This window comes from Leucoraja erinacea, chromosome 5 (genome assembly GCF_028641065.1).
Source record: "Leucoraja erinacea ecotype New England chromosome 5, Leri_hhj_1, whole genome shotgun sequence".
In the NCBI taxonomy this organism is placed as follows: Eukaryota; Metazoa; Chordata; class Chondrichthyes; order Rajiformes; family Rajidae; genus Leucoraja; species Leucoraja erinaceus.
In genome coordinates, this window is record NC_073381.1 from 2,013,585 (window position 1) to 2,021,836 (window position 8,252).

The following is an 8,252-nucleotide window of genomic DNA, read 5'->3' on the forward strand; positions in this document are numbered from 1 at the left end:
TACTGACTCGGAATTGAACAAGGTAACAAAAGAGTGCGTGGATGTGGCAATTGGCATCTCTGACCAGGTGCAGAAGAGGATCGTGAGAATCGGCAAAATACGAATCGGACGCATTACCTCTTATCTGGGAATGTGTTGGATGTAAACATAACAAAATTAGGACAGAGATAAGGAAGCCTGTTTTCCTCTGTAGGAAGTTACAGTAGACCACCAGCGCCCCCTACTGCTAGTAGCGTAGATACGTTGCAGTAAATGGGGGGTTTATGATTGGCTCGGAGAGGGGATGGTGGCACAGTCCGCCTTAAAGGTGAGATGGAATAATGTCAAGATGCCTTCGATTTTCCAGCATCTGCAGTTCCTTCTTAAGCCCTTGTATTATGTTTGACTTGTATGACCCACCTGTAGTTGAATAAGATTGACACACACAAAAATTATGTTACGACTAATTAAATAATTGGGACCCATGTAGTAGATAGTAATAACAGGATAAAGTATATTTTCGTATATTTGTATGTAACAAAAACCGAAAGTTGTTTACTGCACAGTTAAACTGTCGGCTCTCACCCTGGCCACAAACTCTTTGAATCACTTCCCTCTGGAAGGCGACTCCGGACTGTCAAAGCCGCCACAGCCAGACATAAAAACAGCTTTTTTCCACGAGCAGTAGATCTACTCAATAACTAAAAGTCTGCAGCCTCCTTTTGCTCTGGTATTTTATTTCATTCACATGTTTAAACCATAATGTTTTATTATTTATGTTTAATGCTTTATGTGTCATTCTAAAGGGGCTGTCCCACTTGGGCGACCTAATCTGCGAGTTTAGAAGAGTGTCCTCGACCTTCAAACTCGCACCATGGTCGACACGTGGTCCTAGGTTGTCCTAGGAGGTCACTGGAACTCTCCTTCATGTTCGAGGGAAGTTCCTGAATACTCGTGGCCTCAGCTAGGTTGCAGAAAATGTTTCAGCATGTAAGAAAAAATTTCCACGAGTAAAATTTGGTCGGCATGGTTCTTTTTAACTCGTAGTGCAGTGGAGTGGGGTCGCTATTTAGTTACAGGCAGTCGAGGGCAGCCGTAGGCAATCTCCTTTACTGACCGTCCATTTTAATTGGCTCATTGGAGTTTTCAGGACTAAGGAAAACCTACCAGTATGTAAAATGCCCGCTAAACTTTATTATACTTTTTAAAAGTGTCCCCACTCCTTCTCTCCCCTTCTCTCTCCCCCCCTTCTCCCCTCCTTTAGAAGGATGAGAGGGTAGTTTAGAAGGATGAGAGGGAGTTTAGAAGGATGAGGGGAGTTTAGAAGGATGAGAGGGTAGTTTAGAAGGATGAGATGGGATCTCATTGAAACATATAAGATTGTTAAGGGTTTGGACACGCTAGAGGCAGGAAACATGTTCCCGAAGTTGGGTGAGTCCAGAACTAGGGGCCACAGTTTAAGAATAAGGAGTCAGCCATTTAGAACGGAGACGAAGAAACACTTTTTCTCACAGAGAGTGGTAAGTCTGTGGAATTCACTGCCTTAGAGGGCGGTGGAGGCAGGTTCTCTGGATACTTTCAAGAGAGAGCTAGATAGGGCTCTTAAAATTAGCGGAGCCGGGGATATGGGGAGAAGGCAGGAAAGGGGTACTGATTGGGAATGATCAGCCATGATCACATTGAATGGCGGTGCTGGCTCGAAGGGCCGAATGGCCTACTCCTGCACCTATTGTCTATGTCTCTATGATTTGCTTTCAGCCTCGAACTGGAAGTTATGACAAAATGATCATGAGATATGGCAGAGATATATGAATCATCATTAGACACAGGTGGGGTGCTGGAAGACTGGAATGTGGCTAATGTTGCGCCTCTATTTAAGAAGGGCTGCGGGGAAACGCCTGGGAACTATAGACCAGTGAACCTAACATCTGTGGTAAGCAAGTTACTGGAGAGCACTTGGGATAAGATATATATGCATTTAGATAGAGAGGGGCTAATTAATGTCACTCTACTAAACAACGTACCTCGGTGACTGCCAATCACCCCCCCCCCGGACACTTATTTTTTTTTTAAAATTCAAATCGTTTGCTATGTCGCTCTTCAAGGGAGATGCTAAATGCATTTCGTTGTCTCTGTACTGTACACTGACAATGACAATTAAAGTTGAATCTGAATCTGAATCTGAATCTAATTAGGGACGTGGTATTATTCATGGGAAACTGTGCCTCACCAATCTGATTCAGATTTATGAAGAAGTAACCATAAAGGTTGATGAGGGCAAAACCATAGACGTCGCCTAAATGGATTTCAGGAAGGCATTTAAAAAATGTTCTGCATATCGTGCTGCTCTGGAAGGTTAGATTGCATGGATCCAGGAAAGCTAGCCAACTGGATAATCTGAAGAAGTGTCTTGAGCTGAAACATCACCCATTCCTTCTATCTAGAGATGCTGCCTGTCCCGGTGAGTTACTCCAGCATTTTGTGTCTACCAACTGGATAGAGAATTGGCTTCATGGAAGGATGCAGAGGTTAATGGTGGAAGGATGTTTTTCAGATTGGAAGCCTGAGACTAGTCTGTGCTCGTTGCTGTTTGTGGTTTATATCAATGATTTAGATGAGAATGTAGAAGGCAGAATTAATAAGTTTGCAGATGACGCTAAAGTGGTTGGTCTCGCCGATAGCAAAGATGCGTGCCAAAAATTACAGCTGGATCTTCATCAGTTGGGCAAGTGGGCTGAGGAATGATTAATGGAGTTTAATGCAGATAAATGCAAGGTGCTGGATTTTGGGACGTTAAAACAGGACTGGACTTACAAAGTGGATGGCAGGATCTTAAGGAGTGTTGTAGAGCAGAGGGTTCTAGGAGTGCCCGTAGTGCATAGTTACCTGAAAGTTGTGTCACAGGTAGATAGGGGGGTAAAGAAGGCTTTTGGTACATTAGTCAAGGTATTGAGTATAGATGTTGGGACATTATGTTCCAGATGATGTATAGATGTTGGGACATTATTGTACCAGATGAAGGTGTGGTAAATTGGATTAGTAAGTATGCAGAAGATACTAAGATAGGTGGGGTTGTGGATAATGAAGTAGATTTTCAAAGTCTACAGAGAGATTTATGCCAGTTGGAAGAGTGGGCTGAAAGATGGCAGATGGAGTTTAATGCTGATAAGTGTGAGGTGCTACATCTTGGCAGGACAAATCAAAATAGGACGTACATGGTAAATGGTAGGGAATTGAAGAATGCAGGTGAACAGAGGGATCTGGGAATAACTGTGCACAGTTCCCTGAAAGTGGAATCTCATGTAGATAGGGGGGTAAAGAAAGCTTTTGGTGTGCTGGCCTTTATAAATCAGAGCATGGAGTATAGAAGTTGGGATGTAATGTTCAAATTGTACAAGGCATTGGTGAGGCCAATTCTGGAGTATGGTGTACAATTTTGGTCGCCTAATTATAGGAAGGATGTCAACAAAATAGAGAGCGTACAGAGGAGATTTACTAGAATGTTGCCTGGGTTTCAACAACTAAGTTACAGAGAAAGGTTGAACAAGTTAGGGTTTATTCTTTGGAGCGCAGAAGGTTAAGGGGGGGACCTGATAGAGGTCTTTAAAATGAGGGATAGACAGAGTTGACGTGGATAAGCTTTTCCCACTGAGAGTTGGGAAGATTCAAACAAGGGGACATGACTTGAGAATGAAGGGACAGAAGTTTAGGGGTAACATGAGGGGGAACTTCTTTACTCAGAGAGTGGTGGCTGTGTGGAATGAGCTTCCAGTGAAGGTGGTGGAGGCAGGTTTGTTTTTACAATTTAAAAATAAATTGGATAGTTATATGGACGGGAAAGGTATGGAGGGTTATGGTCTGAGCGCAGGTATATGGGACTAGGGGAGAATACGTGTTTGGCACGGACTACAAGGGTCGAGATGGCCTGTTTCCGTGCTGTAATTGTTATATGGTTATATTGGTGAGGATGTATTTGGAGTATTCTGGTCTGTTTTGGTCAACCTGCTACAGGCCGGCGGACGGGGCTTGACTTTGACGCGAAACCCTCTGGTCCAAGTCTACCGATGCCTCCAGCGGGCTCACTTTAACAGAGGCGCAGATCTCTCCCGGTGACATTCACTCTCTCCCCGGCCCACTTTCCAGCCACCGCTGTCACGTGACCGTCGAAACCTTCCCCCCCCCCTTCCTCCCCTCTCCCACGTTATGAAGGACCCGTTCACTCCTACTCTTTGCTTCCTGTCTGCCAACCAATTTTCTATCCACGTCAACACCCTACCCCCAATACCATGTACTCTAATGGATGAGTATTCATAAATGAATATTTTTCACTGGTATTTTACATTCAGGTTTATTATTGTCATGCATACTGTGGAAGAACATATTAAAATCCCTTCTTACTTAATTTGATCGGAATTGAACAAGGTAACAAAAGAGTGCGTAGATGTGGCAATTGGCATCTCTGACCAGGTGCAGAAGAGGATCGTGAGAACCGGCAAAATACGAATCGGACGCATTACCTCTTATCTGGGAATGTGTTGGGTGTAAACATAACAAAATTAGGACAGAGATAAGGAAGCCTGTTTTCCTCTGTAGGAAGTTACAGTAGACCACCAGCGCCCCCTACTGCTAGTAGCGTAGATACGTTGCAGTAAATGGGGGGTTTATGATTGGCTCGGAGAGGGGATGGTGGCACAGTCCGCCTTAAAGGTGAGATGGAATAATGTCAAGATGCCTTTGATTTTCCAGCATCTGCAGTTCCTTCTTAAGCCCTTGTATTATGTTTGACTTGTATGACCCATCTGTAGTTGAATAAGATTGACACACACAAAAATTATGTTACGACTAATTAAATAATTGGGACCCATGTAGTAGATAGTAATAACAGGATAAAGTATATTTTCGTATATTTGTATATAACAAAAACCGAAAGTTGTTTACTGCACAGTTAAACTGTCGGCTCTCACCCTGGCCACAAACTCTTTGAATCACTTCCCTCTGGAAGGCGACTCCGGACTGTCAAAGCCGCCACAGCCAGACATAAAAACAGCTTTTTTCCACGAGCAGTAGATCTACTCAATAACTAAAAGTCTGCAGCCTCCTTTAGCTCTGGTATTTTATTTCATTCACATGTTTAAACCATAATGTTTTATTATTTATGTTTAATGCTTTATGTGTCATTCTAAAGGGGCTGTCCCACTTGGGCGACCTAATCTGCGAGTTTAGAAGAGAGTCCTCGACCTTCAAACTCGCAGCATGGTCGACACGTGGTCCTAGGTTGTCCTAGGAGGTCACTGGAACTCTCCTTCATGTTCGAGGGAAGTTCCTGAATACTCGTGGCCTCAGCTAGGTTGCAGAAAATTTTTCAGCATGTTGAAAAAATTTCCGCGAGTAAAATTTGGTCGGCATGGTTCTTTTTAACTCGTAGTGCAGTGGAGTGGGGTCGCTATTTAGTTACAGGCAGTCGAGGGCAGCCGTAGGCAATCTCCTTCGCTGAACGGCCATTTTAATTGGCTCATTGGAGTTTTCAGGACTAAGGAAAACCTACTGGTAGGTAAAATGCCCGCTAAACTTTATTATACTTTTTAAAAGTGTCCCCACTCCTTCTCTCCCCTTCTCTCTCCCCCCTTCTCCCCTCCTTTAGAAGGGTGAGAGGGTAGTTTAGAAGGATGAGAGGGAGTTTAAAAGGATGAGGGGAGTTTAGAAGGATGAGATGGGATCTCATTGAAACATATAAGATTGTTAAGGGTTTGGACACACTAGAGGCAGGAAACATGTTCCCAAAGTTGGGTCAGTCCAGAACCAGGGGGCCACAGTTTAAGAATAAGGAGTCAGCCATTTAGAACGGAGACGACGAAACACTTTTTCTCACAGAGAGTGGTGAGTCTGTGGAATTCACTGCCTCAGAGGGCGGTGGAGGCGGGTTCTCTGGATGCTTTCAAGAGAGAGCTAGATAGGGCTCTTAAAATTAGCGGAGCCGGGGATATGGGGAGAAGGCAGGAACGGGGTACTGATTGGGAATGATCAGCCATGATCACATTGAATGGCGGTGCTGGCTCGAAGGGCCGAATGGCCTACTCCTGCACCTATTGTCTATGTCTCTATGATTTGCTTTCAGCCTCGGATTGGAAGTTATGACAAAATGATCATGAGATATGGCAGAGATATATGAATCATCATTAGACACAGGTGGGGTGCTGGAAGACTGGAATGTGGCTAATGTTGCGCCTCTATTTAAGAAGGGCTGCGGGGAAACGCCTGGGAAATATAGTCCAGTGAACCTAACATCAGTGGTAAGCAAGTTACTGGAGAGCACTTGGGATAAGATATATATGCATTTAGATAGAGAGGGGCTAATTAGGGATAGTCAACGTGGTATTATTCATGGGAAACTGTGACTCACCAATCTGATTCAGATTTATGAAGAAGTAACCATTAAGGTTGATGAGGGCAAAACCATAGACGTCGCCTAAATGGATTTCAGGAAGGCATTTAAAAATTTTCTGCATATCGTGCTGCTGGCTCGAAGGTTAGATTGCATGGATCCAGGAAAGCTAGCCAACTGGATAGTCTGAAGAAGTGTCTTGACCTGAAACATCACCCATTCCTTCTATCTAGAGATGCTGCCTGTCCCGGTGAGTTACTCCAGCATTTTGTGTCTACCAACTGGATAGAGAATTGGCTTCATGGAAGGATGCAGAGGTTAATGGTGGAAGGATGTTTTTCAGACTGGAAGCCTGCGACTAGTCTGTGCTCGTTGCTGTTTGTGGTTTATATCAATGATTTAGATGAGAATGTAGAAGGCAGAATTAATAAGTTTGCAGATGACGCTAAAGGGGTTGGTCTCGCCGATAGCAAAGATGCTTATCAAAAATTACAGCTGGATCTTCATCAGTTGGGCAAGTGGGCTGAGGAATGGTTAATGGAGTTTAATGCAGATAAATGCAAGGTGCTGGATTTTGGGACATTAAAACAGGACTGGACTTACAAAGTGGATGGCAGGATCTTAGGGAGTGTTGTAGAGCAGAGGGTTCTAGGAGTGCCGGTAGTGCATAGTTACCTGAAAATTGTGTCACAGGTAGATAAGGGGGTAAAGAAGGCTTTTGGTACATTAGTCAAGGTAGTGAGTATAGATGTTGGGACATTATGTTCCAGTTGTACCAGATATTGGTGAGGATGTATTTGGAGTATTCCGGTCTGTTTTGGTCACCCTGCTACAGGAAGGATTTCATTAAGGTGCAAAGAGTGCAGAGAAGATTAATGATGATTTTGCCTGGATTCACGGCTCTGACCTCGGGAGAGGTTGAGCAGACTAGGACTTTATTCCTCGGAGGGTAGGAGGTTGAGTGGTGATCTTATAGAAGTTTATAAGATCATGAGGGGAATAGAATGGGTGAATACACATGGGCTTTTACACAGATTAGGAAAATCAAGCACCAGAAGATATTGATTTAAGATGGAGCAAATTTAATAAATATATCAGGGTCAACTTCTTCACTCAGAGGGTGTTGGATATATGGAATGAGCTGCCAGAGGAGGTGTTTGAGGCATTATATTATAACAGCATGTAAAAGACATTTGGACAGGTACATGGATATGATAGATTTAGAGAGATATTGGCTAAACACAGGCAAATGGGACTAATGCAGATGGGGCACATTGGTAAGCATGGATGAGTTGGGCTGAAGGTCCTCTTACCATGCTGTGTGACTCTGTGACTGGTATATACTGGTAAACAAAAACCTCAATGGATATGCAGGCAATGGAGGGATGTGGATCATGTGCAGGCAGATAATTGGTTTTGGCATGGAAATTTAGTTTAGAGACAGCACAGAAAACAGGCCCTTCGGCCGACCAAGTCTGCACTGCCCAACAATCCCCGGACATTAACACTATCCTACACACTATGGACAATTTACAATTATACCAAGCCAATTAGCCTACAAACCTGCATGTCTTTGGAATGTGGGAGGAAACCGGAGCACCCGGAGAAAACCCACATGGTCACGGGTAGAACGTACAAACTCCCTACAGACAGCACCTGTGGTCAGGATTGATATCACGGTGGCGCAGCGGTAGAGTTGCTGCCTCACAGCAAAATGCTGCGCCAGAGACCCGGGTTCGATCACGACTACGGGTGCTGTCTGTATAGAGTTTGTACGTTCTCCCCGTGGGTTTTCTCCGAGATCTTCGGTTTCCTCCCACACTCCAGAGACGAACAGATTTGTAGGTTAATTGGCTTGGTAAATGTAATAATTGTCCAGTATAAAATCGTC